Below are 26,024 nucleotides of genomic sequence, written 5' to 3' on the forward strand. Positions count from 1 at the left end.
TTAAATAAAAACGAATTACTGAGTGCCACACAAATAAACTGAGATTATGATGATTAACAGGAATGGTTACATTTATCAATACTCATGAACATTTCCATCACAAACCAGTTAGAATCTTAGAAGATTTGTAATGCATGTTGCCACACAAAACTGTCTTCTCATCACTGAAAAAAAATTATACGGTAAAGATTTCAAGGCAACTCAGTATTGGGGGGAGCAATTCGCAAATTTCAGGTGAAAAAATCAATGTTTGTGTGAGGATATACACATACATATATGAAGATATATAATCTGCACCTCAGATATTTTGATATTGTAGAGTCCTTCAGGATTGTGTTAAGTCATGACTTTCTTCCATGTCTAACAACCTGCTTTCATTAAAGCTTAATTATCTGAAAAAAATACATAAGTAATGCAAATGAAACTCTAGAGAAAACACGTTTGAAGCAATATTCCTATTTCAGGATTATTTGATCAAAAACATCTCTGAAGATACTTGGTTGTCAGTTCAACAGAATTTAGGTTTGATGGCAATAAATGTTTTTCTTAAACAAGCAATTACAAAAGGATCTGAGTTGCTTTCTTTTTAATAATGTTTGAAACCCTTCTGGCCTTGGAGAAAAGCTTGAAAACATGACCTAGAAAAAGCTCCAGAAAGCAAAGGAAAAGAAATTAACATATTAAAAAAAAAAAAACACAAAAAAACCCAAACCCTCATGATTTTTGGCATCTGACTCATTATTTTACATGTTTGGGATTAGACATTTTGAAAGTTAAAAAATCCTAAAAAAGATTTTCCTTTGCAAGAGATGTACTTGACGCCTGACAGATATATCACTGCTGCAAATGGCTGATATGTGGACCATAATTTGACAAAGTGAATGGGAGACAGATTGCAAGCTCCGTATTGAAAAGCTGCTGTTGAGAAACTTGTTATTCATGGACAGTGGATTAGTTTGCAGCCTATTGTGGAGAGAGGTGGTAGAGATACAGCAATTCGAGATGAGCTGTTCTAGGCAACCAGTGCGTGCAGGTGCATACAAGTGCATGCAGGTACAGAAACGCTAATGCAGAGCTGGAGATGTCAATACCAGAATGACTAGAGTGTCTGATAATAAAAAGTAGAGAATTGGCTTTTTATTTATGTGAAATATTACTGACTGCTGCCTTAGGAAGGGCTTCGGGTTCCTTGGAGTCTGTAGGAGTTTACAACTGTACCGTTTGCTTTGCGCAGCACTTCAAGTTATTTTCAGTACTTAATGATGCAGGCCCTGAGAGTTATAAAATTTTTCCTGCTACTTACAGAGATAATTTAATCATCAAGATGGTAAAATACCTGAGATTTGTGGCACTTATCTGTACAGTTGGTAAAAATTAAAGAGCTAAATATATATATTATTCTGTTAGAACATTCTTTTGTTTTGTAGGGAACATGTTGTCTAGGGTTTTCAGAATAATGCGTTTGTGGAGACCAGAAGTAAAATTGTTAATAATATTGTAGGTTTTGCCTTTATGGACTGAGAAAGCAAGGGCCTTTGCAGGATAATTCAATGGTATATCAAACTTGGCCACTTTAGCTCATGGAAGTGCATTTTCCAGAAAAAGAAAAAAAAAGTTAAAACAGATTTAAAAGAATGAATCAATTTTTAGAAGCTCAAAAGGAAGGAACATTTGTTCAGAAGGGCACTGAGTTTTTAAAGCCATTCAACATTCAAGTGAATGTCTCCAAAATAGTCTTGAAAGAGGTTGCTATACCAGCATATGAGAAGAGTGTTATTGCCTTTCTCATATAAATAGGAACAAATGCCTTGAGGAACATGATCTTTATCTGCCAATACTAAAAATGTTATTCTTTTAAATGCTGTCTGCTGGAGTTAGACTGTGCAGTGTAAATACTCTCCACGCAATGGAGAACTCGTATGGCATTCCTTGCCAAACAGCATTGTGGATGCAAGAGGTTTACACAGCAGACTGGAGACCTAAGAAGGTCGTTAGATAGACAAACCATAAATGGATCAGTAACTCCTCTGAGCTGAAAAGAGCTGGAGGTAGAGGACATGGAAGTAGGTAGTGGCAGTATTTGCCCTCAGTTTGGGCTGTCACGTCTAGAGCCATCATTGGAGGCAGAGTACTGCTAGGACACACCCTCAGTCTGAACCAGTCTGGCCATTGGCACAGTCTCATTTCAGAATGCACAGTCTTAGCAGTGGCCAGGTGAACAGAATTCAGTGGAACAAGTAACTGTGTCTGATATGACAGGTTATTTTCTTGTGTATCCTACTGTCTGACCCAGCTGGTCTGTCTAGTGTGTTGGGGGGCCATCAGCAGACATAACTAATGTTCTCAGCCAAAGAGAAATAAAGTATTTTAGTTTAAAAAACAACAGTCCAACATCTTTTTGTTTAAATCTCACACACATATACCCAGTTTTATTTGAGAGTACTAGATATCTGATCATGTATTACAAAGAGCAGACTTCCTGGTCTTCCTAGAAAGAAGGAAATGTGAGACTGTGATGATGGCTTAGTATTTATTATACTTAGGCTAGGCACCACAAGAATCTCTTCATGAGGCTGGCTCTTCTTTAAAGAAAAGTTTTTTGCTGCATATTTTTAAAAAGAGTTGGATTGGAAAATCATTTTGCTTCTTGCTTTGGTAGCCAGGAGGAATAGATAAGCTAAAAGGGAACCAATGAGATTTTGCTAAGAAAATCCCTCCTGCTGAAATTTTTGATTTTCTGACTAACTCACAGCACTGTTTACCATTCATAACAAAGGCCAATGCTCATCCATTTCTAGATAGTAGTTAATTAAATAATAATAGGACAAAGGGTCTGTCTCTTTTGTGTGGATGTCCTGTTTCATGTTCTTAATCTGGATATGACACTTGGATCTGGGAAGATGCAAATGATAATATATTAAGATTGCAGAATATTTTAAACAATGTAATTAATCTGGTTGTTTAATCAGAATGAACTCAAATCCTTTAAGAAATTGATTCATTTTAAGTGTTGACATTCTGTGCATTTACAAGTGAGCATAAATCAATGTGAAAAAAGAGGTCTTCAATACAGTATAAAAACTTAATAGGTGTAATATATATTTCAGAGTATTTAAACAGTTTGTAAGGCTACCAGTATTTAAACAGTTTGTTTGATAGTGTGTCAAACAAAGTGTAATGAAAGAGCTAGATATTTTATTATTTTAGCTATTGCTCCTGTCCTATTTCATTTGTTGTGGTAAAAATGATGGGGCCCAAATTATCACACTTGTATGAAAATAAATTGTCCTCTATAAGGAAGTACAAATCACTTTTAAAAGTTAAAGAGAGCCCCTGACTTCCCTTTGATACAAAGCAGAGAGAAAACCCGAGTATTGCCATATCTTCTTAGTCCAAAAAATCATACACAGACAATTTAACACTGGAGGAGGAATTGACACATGGGTTGAAGCCAAACTGTGTTTTGCATCTCAGAAAAGATTCTTACAACTCATCTGCCGTTGCCCCCAGTAGGAATTAAGGACAAAATATCTCAGAGAATCAAGAACTTAAATTACCATGAAAGAAATATAAAAATGTAAAATTCACCTTGCATATTTGCAGCTTTGATCCATTCCCATATGTCTCAAAGACACTGCCAGCTGGTTCAATTCAAATTACCAAATTAAATGTGGCCTTGCAGACATGGGGAAGGTAGGCCAGTCTCAAAAGAAAACATTTTACTGGGCTTTAGATTATTTCTCATGGTCAGAGAAACAAAGGGAAACATGAAGTTCCTTTTATTCTCTTCCTGTATTATCTATCTTATCAAGGTTTTTATATGAGCTACACTGTCCACATGGTATGAAGGAAGGAAGGCTCAAAAATACATCACAGTGTGATGTATGCTAGTTCACAATTTCAAGATATACTCAACTGCTAAAGTTGCCAATTTTCCACTCTTCCACTTATCTTGTTAGATCAATCATGAAACATCCAGAAGTATAGGGAATCAGGAATTTTCGGTTTTGTGCTGGTTTTTTTCCTGAAGTGTACTGGAGACCTGTACTTAGAGTTCAGTAACTTAGATTTTTTTTAAAGGAAAGTTACGTTTTCAACAATTTATTTGATGGTTTAAAAGCTGTCTAAAGGCATTTTGGTTTCTCCTCCAAAAATTGAGGATTCATATAAGTTCTATAAATGTTATCTGGAGACTGCATCATATACAGATGTCTTGAGAACAAATCTGTATTCATAGTTGCTACCATTAAAAATACCCATCTGTATTTGCAGGTATTTTACAAATGTGCATATTAATATGTTAGCTGAATAGTCAGGAGAAAGTAAAGACTGAACAGACAACTGGTCACCAGCAGAGGAAGGGTCTGTATCACCAGTTTACCCATGGCATTCAACAGGGAATTCTCATCTGCAAGACAGATGCCAAGTAGGTGATTAATCAGTTTTCAATTCAGAACAATGATGTCATCATTTGATAAACCCCCAAACAGAGTTGAATTGCCCCTGCATGAGCTCCCCTGACATGAGGGTATCATTACAGGCTTACTTGAAACCCCTTCTTTTCTGTTTCAGATGCCTTTTGCTAAAGAAAATTTTCATTTTCATTTATATTCACAAGGTCTCTGTGAAGAGAAAGATGTTTCTTAAATCTCTGGGCAAGGTAGGTGTTTCAAAAGGAGGCTCCCACCCCAAAGCAGTGAGGCAAAAAAGTAGTCTAAATACATTCTTTTACGTGAGTTTAATTAGTAGTTTAATTCAAGCTCAGAATTATAGATGTTAATAGAGAGAGGGGTCCAAACTCTATTCTCTCTGAATACATGTAAGTATAGTAAAGTTCAGAGAGTAAAAAAATTATTTTTTAGGGCTAGAAGGTAATACAGTTTATCTTTTATCTCATTTTAATTTTTTAGCTAGAGAAAATAAAATTACTTGCTTGAATCTATTTTTCTCCCTTTGGGATTTATGATTGCTGTCAGAAAAGCACCACAGAATGGGCACAGTTGGCATTTCAAGTGTAAAAGGTTGTGACTGAGGTATAATAAAAGTATGTTGGGGGTTTCCATTAGAGCTTCCTGTTGTAGCAAATAAATCCCATCCCATTCACACTTGATAGGCTGAAACAGATATGTCATCAGCATGTCATCTGCAGTCAGTTTTTAAGGGGCATGATAAACTGTTAGGACTGCTGACTTGAGAGCAAAATTTACTTCCTTGCTGAGATTTTGGCATTTTTCTGGTGGATCTCTAGGAATTTCAGATCCCCTTCCTTATAACTGCTATGGGGTTTTTTTTTCTCGATGGAGTTGTCACTCTTAAGTCTAATAAAGACTCTCTGTCTTCCTTTTCTGGGCTTTCTAGTTTGACAGTTTTGTGTTATAACTTTGTTCCACAATAAAAATAAAAAAGCTCTGGGTGTTAAGGAAGTCCTTGGAAAACTGTAAGTGATAGAGTCAGCATTTACAGAACATATCACAACAGGTCTGACTGACCTTGGCAGCAATAGGAGATCACCATTTCTCATGGATGAGCTTTTCTTGAATGTCTGTCTTTTATGCTGTATAAGGCAGAAATACCTTTTCTAGGTCAAGGCTACTGTTTTCTGTTTCTCTTACTCTTTAACAGAGATTGTCTACTACTGTCAAATATTATCTGTTTAAGGAATTTCTCTCAATCCCCTGTGTCTTGTTCTATGGTATCTTAAGATAAATCTACATCACTGGTATTATTTTATAGTCTTATACTGTTTTGCTGAGGATTATTTGGTTGAGGATTTTGAATGGTTTACTTTTATCACAGTCAGACTGCAAAGATTAATGTTTGTGGACGTCCTCCAAATCATCTCCTTTACTCTGGCTACCAGAGTGTAATCAACACTGTTTTCTTGTTGGAATGGCCATTGTCCTTTTTTTTAGCAGTTGGCAGGAGTACCAGTTAGAGGGAATGAATCGTCTACGTTGGCTGTTCATCTTTAAAAATTGACTCTTCAGTAGCATGTGTAAGTATAAAAGAATTAAATATACATATTTATCAGAATCTATGAAACACGTGGAGGGGAACTCCCAGGCCACATTTGAAATTATCAAGTTTCTAACAATTTGTTGAATGCATATAGATTTATAGATAATAGCTGCGTGGAGACAGTTGCCTGACTGCATAATACGCTGATAATAATTAAGTAAAAACAAATAATAATTTGAAATAAAAGAGCATGAAAAGAAACTCAGACTCATTTACAGTTGTAGAATATAGGAAAAAAAACCTCCACCATCCTCCTAAGATACCCTCCCCCTCCTCACAGTGGAATTTCCCTGCTTGAAGTTATCTTGAGAAGACACAATTTGCAATTTGCCTAAGAGGTCAGCAGGTCCAAACTACTGTACCACAGTGTAGGAGGTGGTTTCAAGGCTGACAGCCCCCTGGAAGGAGGATCTGCAAGCATCTTACTTTCTTTTGAATAAAGTGTGACCTCCACTGGTCGTTGTTGTATTCAGGAAAAGGGGAAAAAGTCCATCATGGAAGAAGGCCCCAAGACATTTTGTGGCACAAAGTTTTGCAGTGTCAACTGCAAGGTTCCTACTTAGTTCACTGGAGAAATATGTAATAGGTATTTACATATGTTTAAGTGGAGCTGCAGGGGGGCAGGGAGAGAGCTGAAGCATGTGCTTGCACTTGCTGAGAGTCATGCATGTCCAACATCTGCCTGCCTGTCTCTCGTGAGTGTGATTTGTAAGGTATGTGTTGAAAAATAAAAGCAAGAATATTTGGTTGCCAAGACTAATACATACATACTTTTCCTTCATTTTTTTCACATCTGTGTTTCTGTAATGACTTTAAAAAATGAAATTATTAAAAAAAACCAACCAAACAAACAATAAAACCCCCCAGACTGTCCAGGGCAGAATTCAATCCACAAAGAGAATGCAAACTGAAATAACCTTAAAATAGAAAGTACCGTTAAGGAGAAACGTAACATAAAGAAGAGGTTTAAGGAACCTGAGCACAAGTCATTTTTGCTACAATACATAGCCACACTGAAGAGAGTAAAGGGTAGGAAGACACAATATTTCTGAATTTCCATGTCTTTGTGGGTTTAAGTCAGACCCTTAACCTTATTTGAATATAGTATTTTTTTGGTTTAATACATTTCATACAGAATGTATAAAGAAGATTTAATAACTGTCTCTTAGCTGTGGTTTATCTCTACCTCAGAGAAAGCTAAAATGAGTTTCTAGTGAAATGGCTGAAAGAGCATACACAGTAAGTCTTCTATCAAATTGTTTCCAGTCTTGCTGATTTGTAAAAGATTTTTTAGAAAGATTCTGGCTTTCTATATAGAATGTTAAAGTTTGATTCTGTGCCCAAAATTTATAAAGCGAACCACAAATAACCAGTGGAAGTCTAGCTTGCCATGTTCTGTTTTTTGAAACTCCTGAGATTACTTTGCTATCACGTGGAATTTGTCCTAGTATTTAACCCAAGTTTTACTCTCAAAAAGAAAATTGTATTATAGTGTATTACATATTTCTGGCTGTAATAGCAATTAAATGTCTTGGAAGAAACTAATCAAATCTCCAGGCTTCTCTGTCTTTTTTGTTTTTCTCTTTCAGAAGTTCATCACAGATAAAGGACTAACTTTGTGAACATACTCCTGCGGTAGAAAGGACAAAAATGAACAATTCTTATGTAATTAGTCACCCGACACAAGTGTTCCAGGATAAGATCTTCTGAAGTATCATAGCAGAAATATAAATGGAACACTTAGAGTTGCTGTTGTCAGCTGTTAAAAATGGAAGTATTTCTGCAGCATTTCAGGTTCTCTGGATAGTTGTACATCAAACTAAGGTATTCTTGTGGCATTGAACTGCACAAGGGTAGTTAACTGCTTTCCTCCTGCCCCAGAAGCCAAACAGCCCACTGGCACCAATTTAAGGCAACAAAATCAGGCTGGACCAGGCTTGTGTTTGCCCTGCTTCCCTATACTTTTGTCTGTCTTAGGTGGTATTTCTTATATTTGAATGTGCTGCAGTGGTTATTCAAATAGATGCAGTTTCCTAACATTCCAGCTCAAACACTGAAGTGCAGTAAACTTGAGCTGACTGGGCATCAAAAGGCATGAACCAGCAGTGCTAATACAATCAGTCTCATGAGATCACTACTGCTGAAAACTGGGACTACAGCCCATGGGTATTATTGTGTCTCTTCCATCAGCTTCTCAAAGTGCTCTCCATGCACACCCAAAAAGGCCAGACAATTTCTCCCTTAACGTATTGGAAATAAATTTGTTGAGGTACACATGTTTTCACACACAGCTTAAGGGATATGCTCCCATAATTACTAGCACTGCTTATAAGTCAGGAGTTAGTGCAGGCACAGCATCCAGGTGTAGGGTGTTATTACTGGTTCTGCTTTGGAAACATACTCAAGTGTGCTTCTCTGCCATCTGGCATTTCTGATTCAGGAGAATATCTGTATTTTCTTGTCTTCCTTGAACATTAAAATCAAGGGTCAAGGTCTGCTTTTTTCTTTTGTACAGTTTGGTTCATTTGGGAGTTGTTCCTAACATAACAAAGCTGTGGTTTTGCAGTAGGCTTCAGCAAATTTAAATCTGTGCTGCTGCTGAAGATGGTGGTACAGCTCTCTTTCCCTTCCTCCTCCAGCTGCATATTCTGCTGTCTCCCTAGGGAGAATGAGCATACTTCTGGCTTCAAGGTCAGCTGTGTCAGGAACCATCTGAAAATTAGTGTGTGGCTCAGATCTTAGGTGGATCATTTTGTATTTTTGATCTGGCTGACTCTGAGGCAGCATGAGAACTGATGATGAAATGAGAGGAGTATTTACCTAGGTCTGAGGAGAGGACGGGGAGGGAGGTGGTGAGTGGGCCTGCCTCTTGGCACACTCCATACTAAGGGTAGCTTAAGCCAATAATGAAACAGCACCTAAGAGTCTGCTTGCTAAACTCAGAGGTGAAATGAGCTTCTGGTATTAGGGAAGACCAAACACTGGAAAATTCCAATGCTTTTTTTTTTTTTAACTTTCTGTGTAGTGTAATTTCCAGAGAGCTTGAAGCAGAGCCATCATGCAGGAAAAAGAAATAGTAGATATTGAGTGGAACAATAGTAAGAGTTAGACACCTCACATAGACCCAGTTTTCCAAATTTTTTCCATATAACTCCAGTAATTTTCCCTAAAATGTTCTGTGGTGGGGAGAATGTTGAAAATACTCTGAAACACACCAACAATTATCAAAAAGGTACACAAAGTTCATAAGCTTCAACTGGGATGAAAACTTATTGAAGTAAATTTTTACCTAACCTGTTTTTTTTGTAGCAATTCAATCCTTCTTCCTGAAATTCCTACCTAGACAGGCCCATCAAAGCTGTGGTACTGGAGAGGAAGTGATGCCTCAAAGTTACTCAACGTGTGAGTTGGGAAGGGGCAGGGGGACTGTGAGGGGAAAGGAGGGGGAGTGGGCGAAACATGGATGGATGGATCTGAGATTATGCTGCAGCTGAGATTGAAATAAAATTTCACCTTAAAATGGGGTGGCTGCTGCTTCTATAGAAGTCTTGGGGATAATTCATCTACCACTTGATAAATTGGCAGGGTTTCTTTCCAGGTTCTCTTTTCTATTCTCCTTTATGCTTTGTATGTGTATACATGTGTGTGAGGTATGTGTATGTAATTTTCAAGAGATCTGGCCCTTTCTTTCTCCTTGGCTAACTTCTGAAATAGAGCTGTCAGGATGATTCCAGCATTTGGAGCCATATTCTTCCTGACAGAATATAACTCTTTTTCACAGTTTTCCTTTTTTATGGCCTGAAGTCAATGGGAATATTCAATGCAACCTAAGGTCAGGTTCCTGAATTTTAACACTATTTCCCATGAGAACTAGAAGAATGAAAATTCCTTTAAGACAGGGAAGAAAAAGTGGAACGGTAATGTCAGGACAAAACACTTGTTATGTGGCTTTAAAAAAGCAGCTTGAAGAGATTTCAGATCTAGGGGGAGGTGAGCTTCATTTAATCTGTCCAGGAATTTAACAGCAGTCACAGAGTTATCAGTCGCTTGTACAAAAGGGTTGAACTCTCATAGCGACTGGCTGTACTAGCAATCTTGAAATTCAGTAGGCCAGCTGCAAGAGGATTCATCAAGTTAAGTAATTTCAAAAATGTATTGAAATATAACATATGCAGCCATATAAAATATATGATGTGTCAGGATTTTAAGCAATGCCTTAGCAATATAGCTGTATGTATAGCCATGGGCTAGACAGAAATACAACCACTCTTTTCTAGAACATAGAAAAAGGGTTGGTTATGAGCTGAACAGGTTTGACTGATTCATTTATGTCTTATCAGTGATATTATTTGATGCCTTGGAAGGCAGAGGTTGTGCACATTCAGTCAACAAAAAATTTTGTAATACTGAAAAGAAATGGTGATGTTAATTTATTTTCTGCAAAGGAAGAGGTTTCATGCCTGTGCCCACCTCCACAGAGTGGAAATTCACAGAGACCTAGTTTTTATCTAGGCAGAGTTTCTCATATATCAGTGGAAATTTTAGATCTCTCTAATATCAGTTGTACTTTGAAAAATCTAAATTTTCTTGTTTTACATATTTCTGATGTCAAGTCTTACATATTGCATTAGTGAAATAGGATGAGAATGAAGGTGTTGCTATTTACAAACTCTTTGAAGATGTAAGGTGCTGTATATATATATATAAATCATCCATTTCATATGAGTTTGGATGTGCTAAAAATGCTGTACATTTCACTGGTGATAAAGCATCATGATCAATGAAGAATCTGAATATTAAAGTTAGAGGAGAGTATTTTATTTTTACAATGTCCCTGTATATGTTCCATTAAGAAAGACAAAATATGCTTTATTAATGTAGTATTCCAAGCTCTTTTTGCTTCCCCAAATGTCAGCTGTCAAACTTTGTTGCCATCCTTGAGAACAACTAAAAAGTGAGACATTTTTCTGTTTGGAGGCACTTACCTTCCAGTAATAATCCTATCTTACCAATGGTTTAAAAAAAAGGTTTTAAATTAAAACATTGGCTAAAAATTATATCATGATATCTTTTGATGTAGAATTGCAGAGATTAAGATAAACTCCAGAGTAAAACATGCTGTAGGTAAGAGAAGTGGAAGCAGTCTGGCCTGTGGCAAGATGAACTACAAAAAGTCCAGTTTTATAAATGATGTCCAATTACATTTAAGTTTTTTATGGAAAACCTATTCTGCAGAATATTTAAAGTCTTGAATGTGCCCCTTTGATTTTGTGCTCTCTCTTAATTTTTTTAGTCTTTCCATAACAGTTATTTCTATTCTGTTTTCAGTCTGCTTCATGTTCCCTTGTCTTACCTCTCTATCCCTTTCCCCCTCCTCCACATCCTTTCTCTCTTTCTCATGTAATCTCAGAGCTGTTAGAAAAAATGCTGCTTTTTTTTTCTGCGTAATGTTCTTCAGCTTTAGCAATTTTCCATTTCACTTCTTTCTTGTTATACTGTTTCCATTTAATATTTTGGGAGAAAAATCATTCTATTTTAAGTTGAGCCGAATACACCATCACAATGTTTTGGCTCATGTTAGTTTTTTTTTTCAAATATAAAGTTTATTTGCAGTTTCCTGTGCTCTCCATTTGACTGCTATTAAAGGAGGAGGAGGGGGAAAAAAGATATTAACTTTTACCATCAGCAGAAGGTGTATCTTTACAAATGTCACTGTTTCTCATCCCTGGTTTGTTTTGTATTTGTAGTAGCATGGAAGCTCTGCAGGATTGTTTACACAGCCTGGGTCTCACAATAACATAACTTGTTTGTAGGATGACATTGGTCTGGAGCTAAAATGATTACAGTATGTTTTAGGGGATGATACACTCTGAATGAGTTCTAAGGAGAGAAATAAGTTGAATTATGTACTACAAAAAATTGTTAGGACAGTGTAGTGTTGTGTGGGCAGCTGTGGGTTATAAGAGCTGGTTTGGAGGTGGAATGCAAGTGATTTTAAGTACAGTCCAGGATTTTTAAAATCAGAGATGCTTTTATCAAAAGAGTACCTTCTACTAATAGCTACTGTATTTTCAGAGTAAATGAAGACTGAAGGAAACAGGATGATTAATTTTACTACTGATTTCTGTTTATTGCTGCAGAAAGCATCATTGCATTTAATCCATGACTGTTCTGTCCTAGCTGATACTTCTTTAGAGTTTATATAAAAAGGCTGTATAAAAGTGGACAAAAATGATGACACTACTTATGATACAAGAAAGCTGGCAAATAACTATAGTACCACAGCATTTAGGCACCATGGTGATAGGTGCCTTAGAGATACATGCAAGAGAGACAAACAGAATGAGTCAACGTATTGCCCAATTTGCATAAAATTTTTCATAAAATAACTTGCAGTATTTGAGAAAGAAAATAAATATTTGGTGTTTGGGTTGCTATGGTGTTGTAGTAGTGAAAAAAGCAAAACTATGAACAAACAGTCTATGCTGCATTATGAGTTTACTAAGCAGACAGGCTTCTAAGTAACAAAGTGAATATGAAAAAAGGCTTTAATTATGTAGAGGTTAGTTTTGATAACAGCTAGTGTAATGACAGCTTTTTCTGTCCTCTTCACTTAGGAAGATCTTAAACACTGATTTCAAGAAACTCTGAAGAGGGTTGTGCAGCAAGTGCTATGAATTTCTGTATTTACTCCTTACTTTGATTTACTTCCTTGGACTTAGTGATAGAAACAGCAGGTTTTGTCAGCCTCTGAGAGCATTTCCTGCTTTTCCTTTCAGTTGGGATGAACTGAACTAAACTCATATTTTACTGTGCTTCTTTTTAATTCAGAAGCATTTTTAATAGATTTTTCAGTCCAAGGGGGATGAGTGCTCTCTTTTGCATGCTCTTCTACACTAACATCTGGTTTCAGCAGACCTCTTAAACATATTCCTAAGTGCATCCTTAAATATTTGGTTGGTCATATGCCTAAAGGAGTACAGTAGTCACATTAAAGAGCAGGATATTCTTAAGTGCTTTTTTGAATAGAGACCTAAATGGGAATGAAAAGACAATTATGTACTTTTAATTGCATGCATTAATTAGCCAAGTATATGTTTCATTTACTAACATTATCTTTTGTAGTTATATAACTTTAAAGAACACAGAAAAGTCCTTAATCCAAATTTTGTTCAATAGATGTGTTTGAATAAGTATACTTACCCGCAGTATAATTTAGCTGCAAAGGTGTTGATAAAGAATAAATGGTTGCTTCCATTCAGCACACATATTTTTCTAGTAAATGAACTTGCAATACTGAGAAAAGGGTTTAGGGGGGATAAAGAAGAAGGAAAATTGAGAAATTCATGGTAACTTTTTGGAAGGCGCATCAAAGTTTAAGAATTTTTTGCCTTTGCTACAGTGTAATTATTTTTCAATTGTTGCTTCTGACTGAGCAGGCAATAACCTAGTTTTTTCTGTTAGGCATGAACGAATGAGCAAATTTAAGAATTAAGTACCCACACAGAATAAACATGTCATTTTGTAGTTTATGAAACATTTGGCTCTGATAATGCAGCTCAAGAAAGTCATACTCTTTTCTAATGAGTGAATGGCTTGAAATGTGTTCTGTATCACAGTCTGAAAAATGTAGTTACTTTATCTAATTTGCAATCCTTTAGCTAGGGGCAAGGGTAAGAAATTCAGGGATGAGTTAACATATCCAGCCCTCTTATGGAACTGCATGGTACTCTTAGAGAGGAGGGAAAAATACTGAGCAGAAATGATAGCAAAATTAGACATCAGTATTACACTAGAGTTACTCAAATTTAAGCTCAATAGAATAGTCACCTGAAATATATTTTTTAACTCTGCTTAACTTTTTCTGAAAACTCTCTCAAGAATGGTATATTTTACAATATTTTTCTTTGCAGATAACTTTAAATAAAAGAAAGCTATTCCCCAAATGCATACTTGTGTAAGCATTTGGAATGCAGTAAGTGTGTTTTCATTATGACTGAACAATTTCAGCTGTGAGCAACTATACAGCAAGAAGAAGAAAAAATGCATCTTTGGAGGTAAATTAAATTGCAGTACCCAAAGAATTGGGATCTGCCTTTTATAATTTGGACATGAGAAAACCAAAATAAAAATAAAGGTTCAAACTAGATTCTCCACTGCTTTCGAATGCTTTCATAAAAAAAGAAATTGAAATGGAGTATAGGGAATGACAGAACTTAAAAATATTTTTCTCTGCATTTTCAACATGTACTCATCAATGTGTACTCTGTAAAGATTCTGTCTACAACTCAAAAAGCCTTTCTAAATGAAATTCAGCAAAAAACAATGGTCTGTCTAAGCAGAAATGATCTTATCAAGGCCAGTCATTTGGATAGTGTATGGCAGTGTATTTGTGTATATCTATGTCTATGAAGACAATTTAGAAAAGAGGGAGGGAAAAGAGAATCCTGATAATATTATTTGTAAAGTATCTCTCCCCTGAATGATATTTCACCATCTAAAAGACTAATTAGATTGCATGATTACATGACTCTCCAGAGTTATGCATCTTAGCAAGAAAATCCCCACAGAGTCATTTATCATGTCAAAGGGTCAGTGGTATTTTTTGCGGTATTCATCTGGATAGATGAAAAACAAACATTGCAGTTTGGAAATTTCTAGATACATAGACATAACCTGTGAATGAGTGATCTGCAAGATTACAGACTGGATGCTCTTGAAATGGAAACATGAAAGGCATTTCTGTGCATAAATGCTAGACGTCTTTTTTAAAGTTCAAGATACTTTTAGTTACAGCCAGCTCTCAAACACTTCTGGATGCCTCCAAATGCAGTATCACAATGGCAGTCAAAAAAATATGGAGTGAGTCCCCAAAGGTATAAGGAAGTGGATTTTGCACTTCTGATTTTTTTTTTTTGGTGGTTTGGTTCTTTTAGCACGAACCAATTTCTGTTGCAGGCAGGCCAACATGTCACTGCTAGTGTCATAGTTATAGTCAGCAGTCTTCTTGGCTGAAGTTTGATAAATGTATCTTTGGAGGATCATAATTTTTCTAAATGGTATGATTTTTTCAGTGAGGACTTTGGTCTTGAGTCTGCAAAAATCAACACTTTTGATTGATTTTAAAAATACAAACAGTGCAGTCCTTTGGGAAAGACCCTTAATTTCCAAAAACACAGGAGTCCAGGCTGGACTCTACAGAGAGACTTTTATGCTTAGTACTGTGAGTGCTTATCTTGCCTAATTTCAAAATATCCCAGATCAGCTGCAGGATAAGGCCAGGAGGATTTTCATCCTGAGTTATCAATGTCTTCAGTACAGAGACATGTCTTTTTTGGATAATGCCAGGGGAAATGCAAATGCTTTAACCATGCATTGACCATGCAGAGCAGAGTAGTCTTTTACATTCAAACTCTATTGGAATTCTCAAAGTAAGCATTCTTTTCCCCAGCTAACCTATATAACTTAACTGGTAGCTGTTAGTGGTCTATCAATTATATGTGTGGAAATTTTGGCCTCCAGCATTCCCACTTCAGAAAGTTTCCCAACTAATGGTTTCCTGAGTATGCAGGGATAAGGGACTGCTAAGGGCTTAGTAACTATGGCCTTCTCTTACAGAAAGGGAGACTTAGTTGTCTTTTGGGTATAAGGCATTTAATTTTGAAAAGGTTACTGTTTTATTTTTTTAATCAATTGATGGATCCTGGGTCTCTCCTGCTGCATGTAATTCATGTCACTCACCTTGCTACCATCTTACTTTCTCCATCTTTCCTAATGAAGTTTTTTGGCAGAACAAGAGCTGGAAAATACTTCTGCATCTGGTTTGCTTTGGGAAGAAAGACTTTGTGAAGTGTGAGGTGTGAGGAAAGACTCATTCCCCTCTGGATTATGAAAGCAGTGCTTATAATAAAACTGTATGTTGTGACTCTTCAGTGGATGGAGGTCTGTTCTTCTATGCATGCTCAATGCAACATAACTGTGTAGATTAAAGACTTTTAATAGTCCCTTCCCTTTGATATTTCCAGTTTCTCCTGAGTGCACTGACTTTCCTAGGTAATTTCTGTTGTGTGCCATACCTAGGTCTCCCCAGGACTTCTTGAGAAATTTTTCTAGCTAAGCTGGATGCCAGGAATTCTATTAAGTGGTAAATTGTCCTGTCCCCTCTCCTCCCTTCTTCCCCATACCCCAACCCTCCCTCACTAACAAAAGGAATGTCTTTATATTCTAAAAGTTGTTATTATAAAGTGCATTACTGGACTAGGGAAAGACTGAAATTGCTACTTATATTTATTCTTCATTATGTGAGTGAACTTTGGTAATGCAAAATCATTCAAAAGTACTGTTAACCAAGAACTTGGCAATAGAGAATCCTGTGGGCAGAGAAACATCTTAATCCCTTTCTTCGTCAGAATTTCAGAATTTAAAAGCTTTCCTTATATTCAGTTGGGATTCCCCCTTTTTTTTTTTTTCCTGGGTTTGTCTTTAATTTGTCATAAAGTACAGATCACAAGAGAGGAGCTGGGAGGTGGAGCAAAAAACATTGGTCAGAGTTACAGGGAAAAGATCTTCCATTTTTTGAAGATGCATCCAAAAGAAATTATTTTTAGTCTGTAAAGTGTGATGCATCTCACCTAGTTTCAGGTGCCCCTGGTAAGGGGCAAAAAGGAGGTCACCCTGCATTTTTCCAATTGGATATGGAAAGTGGTGGTCAATTCCAAATAGCTCACCTCACATTTTCTTGGTCCTTCATCACTGATTGTAAGGCAGAACAAATTAGCTTGCCACTTAGGAAATAGGTGTTTTAATAAGGTTAAAACTCTGGCCTTAAAAATCATATTTCCTATGATATTTTAATCCTAAGGAATGGAAAGAAAAAAGACTGATTGGAATTTTCAGAAGACGTTTATCTTCCATTGATTTCAATGGGACTATATGAATACTTTGGAACTTAATGAGGTTCCTGAGTTTCTTGAGAAACTATCTCTGCAAACCTGAGTTTCACTGAAAAGAAATAAAATTAAATATATTAAAATCTATGTCATACAAGAAAATCAGAATTTGATGTTTTAGACAGTTCAGTAGCTTTTAAAATATTAAACTTTTGCCCACTCATTTCCTAATAATTGGATCTTCAGTTTGTTTAGGATGGTCTGGATGCATCATAAGATTCTATGAAGAAAAAGATACTTTATAAAAATAAACAAATTCAGTCAAGACTTGTTGGTAGTGGGAAAAGTTTAAAATGTAACTTAATTTTTGCCCACCTGCTTGTATCTTTTTTTCAGACATGAGAGATTAGGAATGGATTTTGCTTTAATAAAGTGTGCCTGCTGTGATGTTGCTGCTGTTTCTAAATGGGATGTCTCATTCCTTGTGATATGAAACTCCACAATTCCATTTTATTGGGCAAGCAAGGCAATCCTTCGTTAGCTCAGAGCTCCACTGACTTCAAGAGGGTGTAATGCCAAGGTGTAAAGTCTTCCATATAGAACCCTGCATGAAAAATTTAGCAGGGTTGAGCCTGAACTTGGCTATATTTGTATTTCTTGCAGCTGAAATATGCTATCCTGTGATAACAGCATCTGTAATCTCTTAGTAGGGTATTACAGAAAGTGAACAGCACTATGTTTATAATAAACAGGAAATTGTATACTGTTAGTTATTAATTAGCATAGAAGGACATGTACATAAAAAATTATGAACTAAAATGGAGAGCATGTTCTGATGTAGTGCATTTTTCTTGTTATGTTGCTAACACTTGTATTATTATGCAAATAAGCAAATATGTGTAGAAATCCTGTATTTATGATTTAGCATTATTAGACAATTTCAGAAGGAATAGCTGACACCTCCTTTCTTATTAAAACACTTGTGTAGTCACTGGTGTGATAAATTTTTAAAATTATTTTAATATAATAAATATAATAATTAATATAATTAATAAATGAAATAAATATAAATAATAACAAATAAAATAATAATATAATAATTTTTTAAAGGATCATACATATACTTATTGTTACTTTAGTTTTTCCCCTATGTCATTTTTAACAGCAGTATGGAGTGATTTTAGTATGTTTCAGCAGAATATTTCAAAAATAACACAAATCTGTTGCAAAAGTTACTACTTGAAAAAGTTCTTGTACCTTATAAAGTGCTACTTATGAATACAATAAGTGACATAAATATGCCAATAAATCTGACTTGATCTGAATCACCCTAAATCTAGGTGACATACCCATCTATAAAACACATCAGAAATGAAGTACAGGTGCATCATGAAGGTGAAGTTAAGGAAGTTCTGTAGTGAGGTCTTTGGTAAAACTTTATTTTGTTAATTATAAGAGGTGAAAATTAAATAAATGCTAGCTTCTGCAATGAATGAAATAATTTAATTCCAAATACAATAACCATAAACTTTGCATACCTAATTAATGTCTTCTTTCTATATTCAGGCATGATCATTAAATTTTTAACTAGCTTACTGCTGAATTAATTAATTCCAGAAGTATTATTACTGACATGTTATTTGGCTAAAGCAGGCTTCCATCTATACCTTAAAAGTATTTTTGATACATTTACAAAAAACAGTAACTTTATATATTTCTTCCTCCTACTGTGATAAAGTGTTGATTAATTTAAGTAGCGTGTGTTTGGTAAGCATTTTTTGGTTTTCTTTTTTTCAGAATAAAAGAAAAAATCTCTATTGAATGTGCAATGGAAGCAAATGTTTTTCCAGTTCAGCAGTTTCTGCTGAATTGTAAACAATTGGGTTGTTTCACAAGGAGAGTAGCATGGTCTGTAACTCTGACAGCTAGTAGTAGTTTAGTTTACTGCTTCTACCACCTGCCTTCTGACTTAATATTGGAAGCAAGAAGCATGCAATTAAGTATGAGGAAATGAAAATAAATGACACTGTTCATTGCACATTACAAAGTGCCTGGCAGAAAGAATACAGCTTGGACCTGATGACCCCAGGGGAAAACATGTCTCGTGCCTGGGAAAGTGCCAGCAAATCAGACACTGACCCTGACTTTATCCACTATCAAATGCATTGGGTTCCTTAGCAATTTGAAACTTTTTTTTTTTTTTTAATTATGATTGAGTTCTGAAAAGCAGGGAGATATAAAATGAAAAATGTACTGAGTGTGTGGTACAAGCTACAGGACACCAAACATGCAGGAGTATTTTCTTTATCATTTCTTGAGAAAAGTTATTTGGATTACATCCTGAATTGGACTAATTTGAACTGGTTATTAAATTCTAAGGTTTCTAGAGGTGAAGAGGTTTTTGAAAGATTACTTCCATCTATGCAGCAATATTGCATTCACTGCAATATTACTGGGTATATAACTCAAAACCTCACCTCATTCCAGAATCTGAGTGCTTAAAACTTGTTTCATTTTAAAATGTCTGTTTTGTGAATGCTTTACTCTTGTTCCTATATATAGCTTATACAGTGGTTAGAATACAAAGTAATAATTGTATTTATGTCATTTGTCTTAAATTGTCTATGCATCTTTACATGGTAACTAAATGCTATCCTGATAGCATTTACCTGAAGAAACTGCACCACAGAGAAATGTGATGGCTTGCTCAGAACACGTAACACATAAAACAGTAGTCGAAAGTGATATAATCAGTTGTACAAGAAAATAAAGGTTTTCACACAAATCATGTTCTTTTGCTACAGAAGTCAAATATGTCTTTTTTTAGATGAATGTAGGTGCATTACAAATGAATTAACACATTACAGACTACTGTAATGCATTAATTCAGCACTACTGTCTGATTTAGATGGCCATGTATAAACAGTGGGGAAATTTTCATAATGAAAGCAGAAGCAAGTAGGGATTTTCATGTGTTCATGATCTGATAAAAAGCTAGAACTCAGATGAGATATGCCAAAATTTGTAGACTTTTCAGTGAAGCTAAATAGCCAGAGAATCTTATAGAACAGATAATTTCAGGTAGAAATAGTGCCAAGACTTGGTGGTTTTTAATGATTTCATCTTGAAGAAAAGAGCATCTTGGTAGCTTGATAGGTATTGTTTTGAGTATAATTTTTTCACCCTATAACCCAAAGTAAAACTCAAGGGTGCAAACTCAGAAGGAATTGAAACCTTTTAGGGAGTCACAGACCCTCTATTCCAAAACCACCAACTTTCACTTTTCTGGCTGTATGCAAGTACATTACATTGATCTTCTTTTTCTTAAATATTGTATGCACCTCTGTAGAAGGATTTTTTTCATATTTCAACCAAATTTTAGGGAAGTTCCTCACTACAGACTATCATTCTGTGAAAGACAGTCTTCTTTACTGCACTTCTTCATGGAGCTTTTTAGACCCCAGTAGGAAAAAAAAAGGTATTTGGATGTCAGTCATTGAGTCTCTGTGAGTTAAAAATCATGTCTTTCAGAGATGCTTTCTATCCCTAGTCCTGCACAACATGAAATATGGTTGACAGCTATATTACCACACTGCAGATTGCAAAGCAATTCACATTCACACTTCTAAGTGCCTCTCCTTTCAAGACTTATGGATGTATGCCAAATTACTTGCATTGTGGTATATGGCCTTCTATATGTACTTTATAGAATAGGTCTCTGGTTTCCATTAAAATCAATGAAGTAGAGACCAAAAGAGCTTTTCTGAAGTGTTTACTAGATGTCAGACAAGGTTAATAATAAAATAGTTCATGTATAATATGCATCTTCAATATATTTCAGTGTTTATCTTTAAGAAGATATTTTCTGAATTTAGGATGGAAATTCCTCAGCTAAATTTAAATGTTGAGTAGCGTTAAGTTCAGCTGTCATTGTTTGCTCCCCATTAATGTCTCTGTAAAAAATGAATATATGATTTCATACCCTATTTAGGGAAGTGCTTCCAAACATAATGGACCAGTAGCCATTTAAGGACTCTAAGGTCTTGTGCTAACAAAATCATTACGGTTATCTCAAATGAAATGGGAAAGACAGAAGATGCCTCCAATGCCATTTCTTCTAGAAAAATTAGTGACTATGCCATGTCATACAGCCTCATTCTTAGTCACTATTTCATTACAGCAATTCTTTGTCAGACAAAGAATTGATCAGCAGTGATAGTATAATAATACAATTAATTTATTAATAATCTTTAAAATATTAGTGTGATTGCTTTCAGGCATATTACTATGGTAAATGAGGCAAAATGGTGGGGGTTAAAAATAAAGACCTGTGACAAACATTACAGTGACAAACTGAATTTTGGGGGAGAGAAGAAAAGAGAGAGGTGCTCTAAAGTTATCTGAGTGAAATATGGACACAAGTGAATTTAGTCAGTGTGATGAAAATTGACTTAAAGTGGGTGGAAAGACATTAAAATGAGTGTATGATGGTGGAGGGTACATTTCACCTTTCTATTTTTTTTTCAATTATATTATTTAAGTTTCCCTTAGGACTACAGTACCTAGAAGAAAACAGCAGTACATTTTTAAAATTGTCTTGAGATTTTGGGGGGGCGGGGGGGGGGGGGGGGGACGAAATGCATGGAAGTCATTATCACTGGCTTGTGTCAGTAATCCTAAATGCATGAGGTTTTTGTTCTTGTTAAAGGATGTGTTTAACCGCAGTGGGAAGTGTATAAGTTGGGCTAGTGACTTGTTTTTCCAAATAACATTGTATTTTTGTAGCCCAGAGTTCAACTAAGTTGTGTTCTCCAAAGGATAAATGAATTGTATGCACTGTTTTTCACTTGAACTTTACCATATGTGAAAATTGTTGGTCTGTACTTCAAAGATGTTCTGTAAAATCATCTACTGTGGTTAGGAAACGTCAGCATGTCCATTTATCAAAATAACTTGGAAGAAAATATAGTGAACAGGGACCTAAATGTACTGGAGTAGTTGCACTAGGTAATTCTCCAAAAGTAAATTTGAAAGTGAAGCAAACTGATGCCGTTTAGAAAAATACTGGTCTCATTAGTAAGACAGAAAGTTTGCTGGCTAATTTCAAAATACAGAAAAGAAATTTCTGTATATTAAATTTAGTTTTTAAGAATTCCTGTACTGGAGCACACTTCCCCTTTGTCTCTGGAAATAACCCATGGAGGGTTGCAGTAGATTCCAGCAAACAGTGTGAGTACAGCATGGTCTTTCATTTGATATGCCCACATGCGCTCGGCAGTTGCTTCTCGTAGCCCTAACCTCCATGAGCCTCATCTAATCTCTTGCAACAACTATCAAGTGTGTCACAGCAAGAAAGTTTGTCCACTGAAGTGGCAGAATGGAAAAACAGAATCTTACAAGTGAGAAATATTTATGCTTCCTTCACCAAGCTGTAAAGAGTCAACCATGGTTACATAAGCCTTTCTTGCAGGGTTTCAGCAGCTCTAAACATCCTTAACTAAGGTGACAAAAATCAACAAAAGTACCAAAAAATAAGATGTAAACAGCATGAAAAGAAATGAAGGCAGAAAAATTAAACTTACAAAAAATTTGCAGACATCTTTATATTAAAATAACTAAAATTTTAAAAAAAATAGAGGTGTTCTTAGTTCTTTGCCCAGGCTTTCTCTTGCATTTCAACCAGATGCTGGAGATGAGGAAAATGTGGACAAATGAGATGCCTGAAGTGGTTTAAAATGAGCATTAATGTAAGATGCATTTTTGAGTCCATAGGAAGTTTCTTGGTAATAGCAGCGAACATAGAAAAATGAATTTTCACTCAGAACTACTGATGCTAAAGTTGAATCCTGCACAGATTGCTGGAGAAAAAACCTTTCTAGAAAATATAGGAAAATTATGGCACAACAGTGACTGCCACCTGCTGCAGTCCTGAGATAAAATGAGGGTGCCAGGATGTTATTTCCCAGCTGTTATTAGCTCATTGGTGGTTTCTGTAAATGTGCTCCAAGACAACTGCTCTGGAGACAGCTAACCAGATTTTCAGCTCCTGACAAAAAAAGACATTATGAGTGTGAGGAAAACATCAAATTCTCGCTTCAAGTCCCTGGTCTCCTGTGCAAGGACCTCATGCCAAAATATTTTCAACTACCTCTTTAATTTGTCTATTTCTGTCCTTTACTGTTAGGCCAAAAGACCACAGCAAACCCAGAACTATGGTATAATAAAATCCAGTGTTTCTTAAAAAATACTGAGAGCAAGCTTATATACTTATCCAACAGAAACATTGGAGACAGCTTTCTACATTTTTGGTTTAGCTTGAAAGCATAGACTGAAGTTATGGCTGCTGGTCCAGAGCTGCAAAATATAGCAAAGCCAGCATTCAAACGTGGCTGGTAGAAGCTGAGGATGCTCATATTTCTTCACAGTGCACATGTAAGTGTGGTCTAGTATGATGTCAAGTCTACCACAGAACATATCTTGCCTTTTTGGCCTCAGAATTTTATGGAAAATGAAGAAGTTGTTATTGGCAAATGTGTATAAAACAGTGTTGAAAAAATAATGGGAGGTGGTGACTTTTTACAGTGGAAAAGAAAAATCTCTTCAGAAGACAAAAAAGGTGATCTATTAGCATAATAATGTCATCAAAGAGCAAGTGTTATATTGTTTTATATTTTTACACTGCTGTTCCATAAGCATACAACAATAGCAGGTTAATATATCAAATGTATACGTAAAGTCTTCCCACTGTGCATAACTGTTCCATATATTATTGTTATATCTTCTGAGATTAAGTAAACACAGAATGTAATGTACTGTACATAAATATAGCACTACTGAATCATAATAAAAATTTAAAAATACCTTTTTACCATGAGAACTGTGTCAGACTCTCTCAGGGAAAATGTTGGTTAGCTGAAATGAGAAGGCTTTTTTCTTTTACCAGAAATATACCAATTTCAGCATAACTTGAGTTTCAAGAAGGATTTCTGGTTAAGCCTGAATAAAACCTAACATAGACAACCAACCAATGGATGTCTGTGAACCAAGAGGGAGCAAAGGTCAGTTTGTTCTTCTGTCTTTTTTACATAAGAGGCTTGAACCTGGCTTTTCCACTTAGGTGAATGCCCTCTCTCTTGCCAGTAGTTTCAGTTTCCCCCACCAAATGTGCTCCCATCATTTTAAATCTGTAAGTGACCATTTGAAAGGTGGAGCCTCAGACCGATTCTAGCATAGCAACAGGGGAACTCAAGGGGAGGAAATGATGTTCATGTTCTCAGAAAACTTTTGCATATTTCCAAAATCAGAGTTCTGACAAATTTGAAAGTAACAAGGGTTTGAAAGTTTAAAAAAAGGAAATTTGAAAGATATTCAAATTTCAATAGGTAAACACCGCAACAGTAAGCAACCTCACTATTTACTGTAAAGGAAGTAGCACTGCATACCAGAATGTGGCCCACATTTGTAATCTGTGGAGACAGTGACAACTTCTGGTTATGGCTAAGAAGAGTACAAATTCAATACTTTCTACAGACTTCTGGAAAAGCACACTCCACTATGCCAGCTCTGGCAGGTCCGCCCATGCAACAGGCAGCCGAATGTCAAAGCCAATTGCTAATCCACCAAAGTGACAATGAAGAGTTCAGGGCTGCATGGGCTGAAGACAACATGAAAGAGAAAAAAAAATGAAGCCACTATATTTACTTCTGTGGCCTTGTATGAGTTTGCCATATTACCTTCTTACCCTGCATTCATTTCACTGTCAGGCAATCTCCTGAAACATAATTTCTTTGCTTGTCCCCTTGATAGAACATTTTACTTTATTTAAAATGTTTGACTCTATTTGCAAAGGCAGCATAAAAAAGCATTTTATTTGTGCTATGAAATGAGAGAGTGAAGCAAGTTCCTGCAAGCAGGCTGCTTTGTTGAGTCAAATTTATACTCTCATTTTGAGTGTGGAGCTTATACCATTCTTCACTTCTCAGGAAAAGATACGCTTTACGCTAATGCATAGTAATCTCTGTACAATCCCAACTCACTTTCTCTGCTTTCAGCCACACCCTAGTGGGAAATTTCTCTGAGAAATTAACATGGGAATCAGCTTTTAACTGCATTTTCAAATATATTTATTGGTTAAATTTTTTTGTAGTGTTATGACAAAGAGATTTTCCTAATTAATGCTAATAGGTCTGTGATAACAGATAAAAGCCAGACACTGGAAAGTGCTACGCGTGGACCATTTACTTTCCTGGAACATTTTGAACATGAAATAAGTTAAATTGCTGTTATTTTCAAAACACATTATAAATTAGAAAAGTGGTGAATGAAAAAAAAAAGGCATTCACCAACTATTAACTATTAAGAGTGAAGTTAAGAGTTATAGATGGTCTCACACTGTTTTTATTTTCTGTGATCAGTATAATAGAGTGGTTGTATATAATAGATAATGCCAGCTATTTCAGTATGGGTGTCTTGCAAAAGCTAAATAAATAAAAAGCGACTTAGCTTTTATTTACCTTGCACCAGGTGAACAAATAAGGTGACAGTGAAATAAATTATTTTTTCCTGCCAGCTAAGCATGTCGTCAATCCTTCTTACTAAAGTAATGAAGCAAGGAAAAAATATTTTGTTTTCTTTTCACTGTGGTGGAGGAGTTTTGCATCAAAAAGGAAGATAACCCTTCAAATATGAGGATAGCTGTGGCGTGGTGTTACTGTCTGCCTTCTAAGTACTGATTTCTGTTTTAAAAAAATCTGAAATGGCTCTAGACTATCCTGTCATGAGTACTGCCTCCTAGAAATTGCTTGCATAACATGTAAAGAATGCATATGGACAATTTATTTGGGTGTCAGTTTCACTCTGTTGTGGAAATTTTGTTTATGTACTATACAGGATTTCTTCAAGGAAATGCTTGTATCTTCTGCCTAAATCAGATGCTCAGAATTTCTTGTAAAAGTGGGACTGTCAAGTGCAAAAGAAAAAAAATCCTCATTTATTTCCTTCTAATTCATTGTTTCACTTGGGAATCCAGGCTTCAGTTTAAATTTCAGGGATGCCATTCAGAGCAAAGTATTTGTAGAATTTTAAAAATGGCCTTTTATAAAGGCAGCAGTGAAAATG

This window comes from Molothrus aeneus, chromosome 1, assembly GCF_037042795.1.
Source record: "Molothrus aeneus isolate 106 chromosome 1, BPBGC_Maene_1.0, whole genome shotgun sequence".
Lineage (NCBI taxonomy): Eukaryota > Metazoa > Chordata > Aves > Passeriformes > Icteridae > Molothrus > Molothrus aeneus.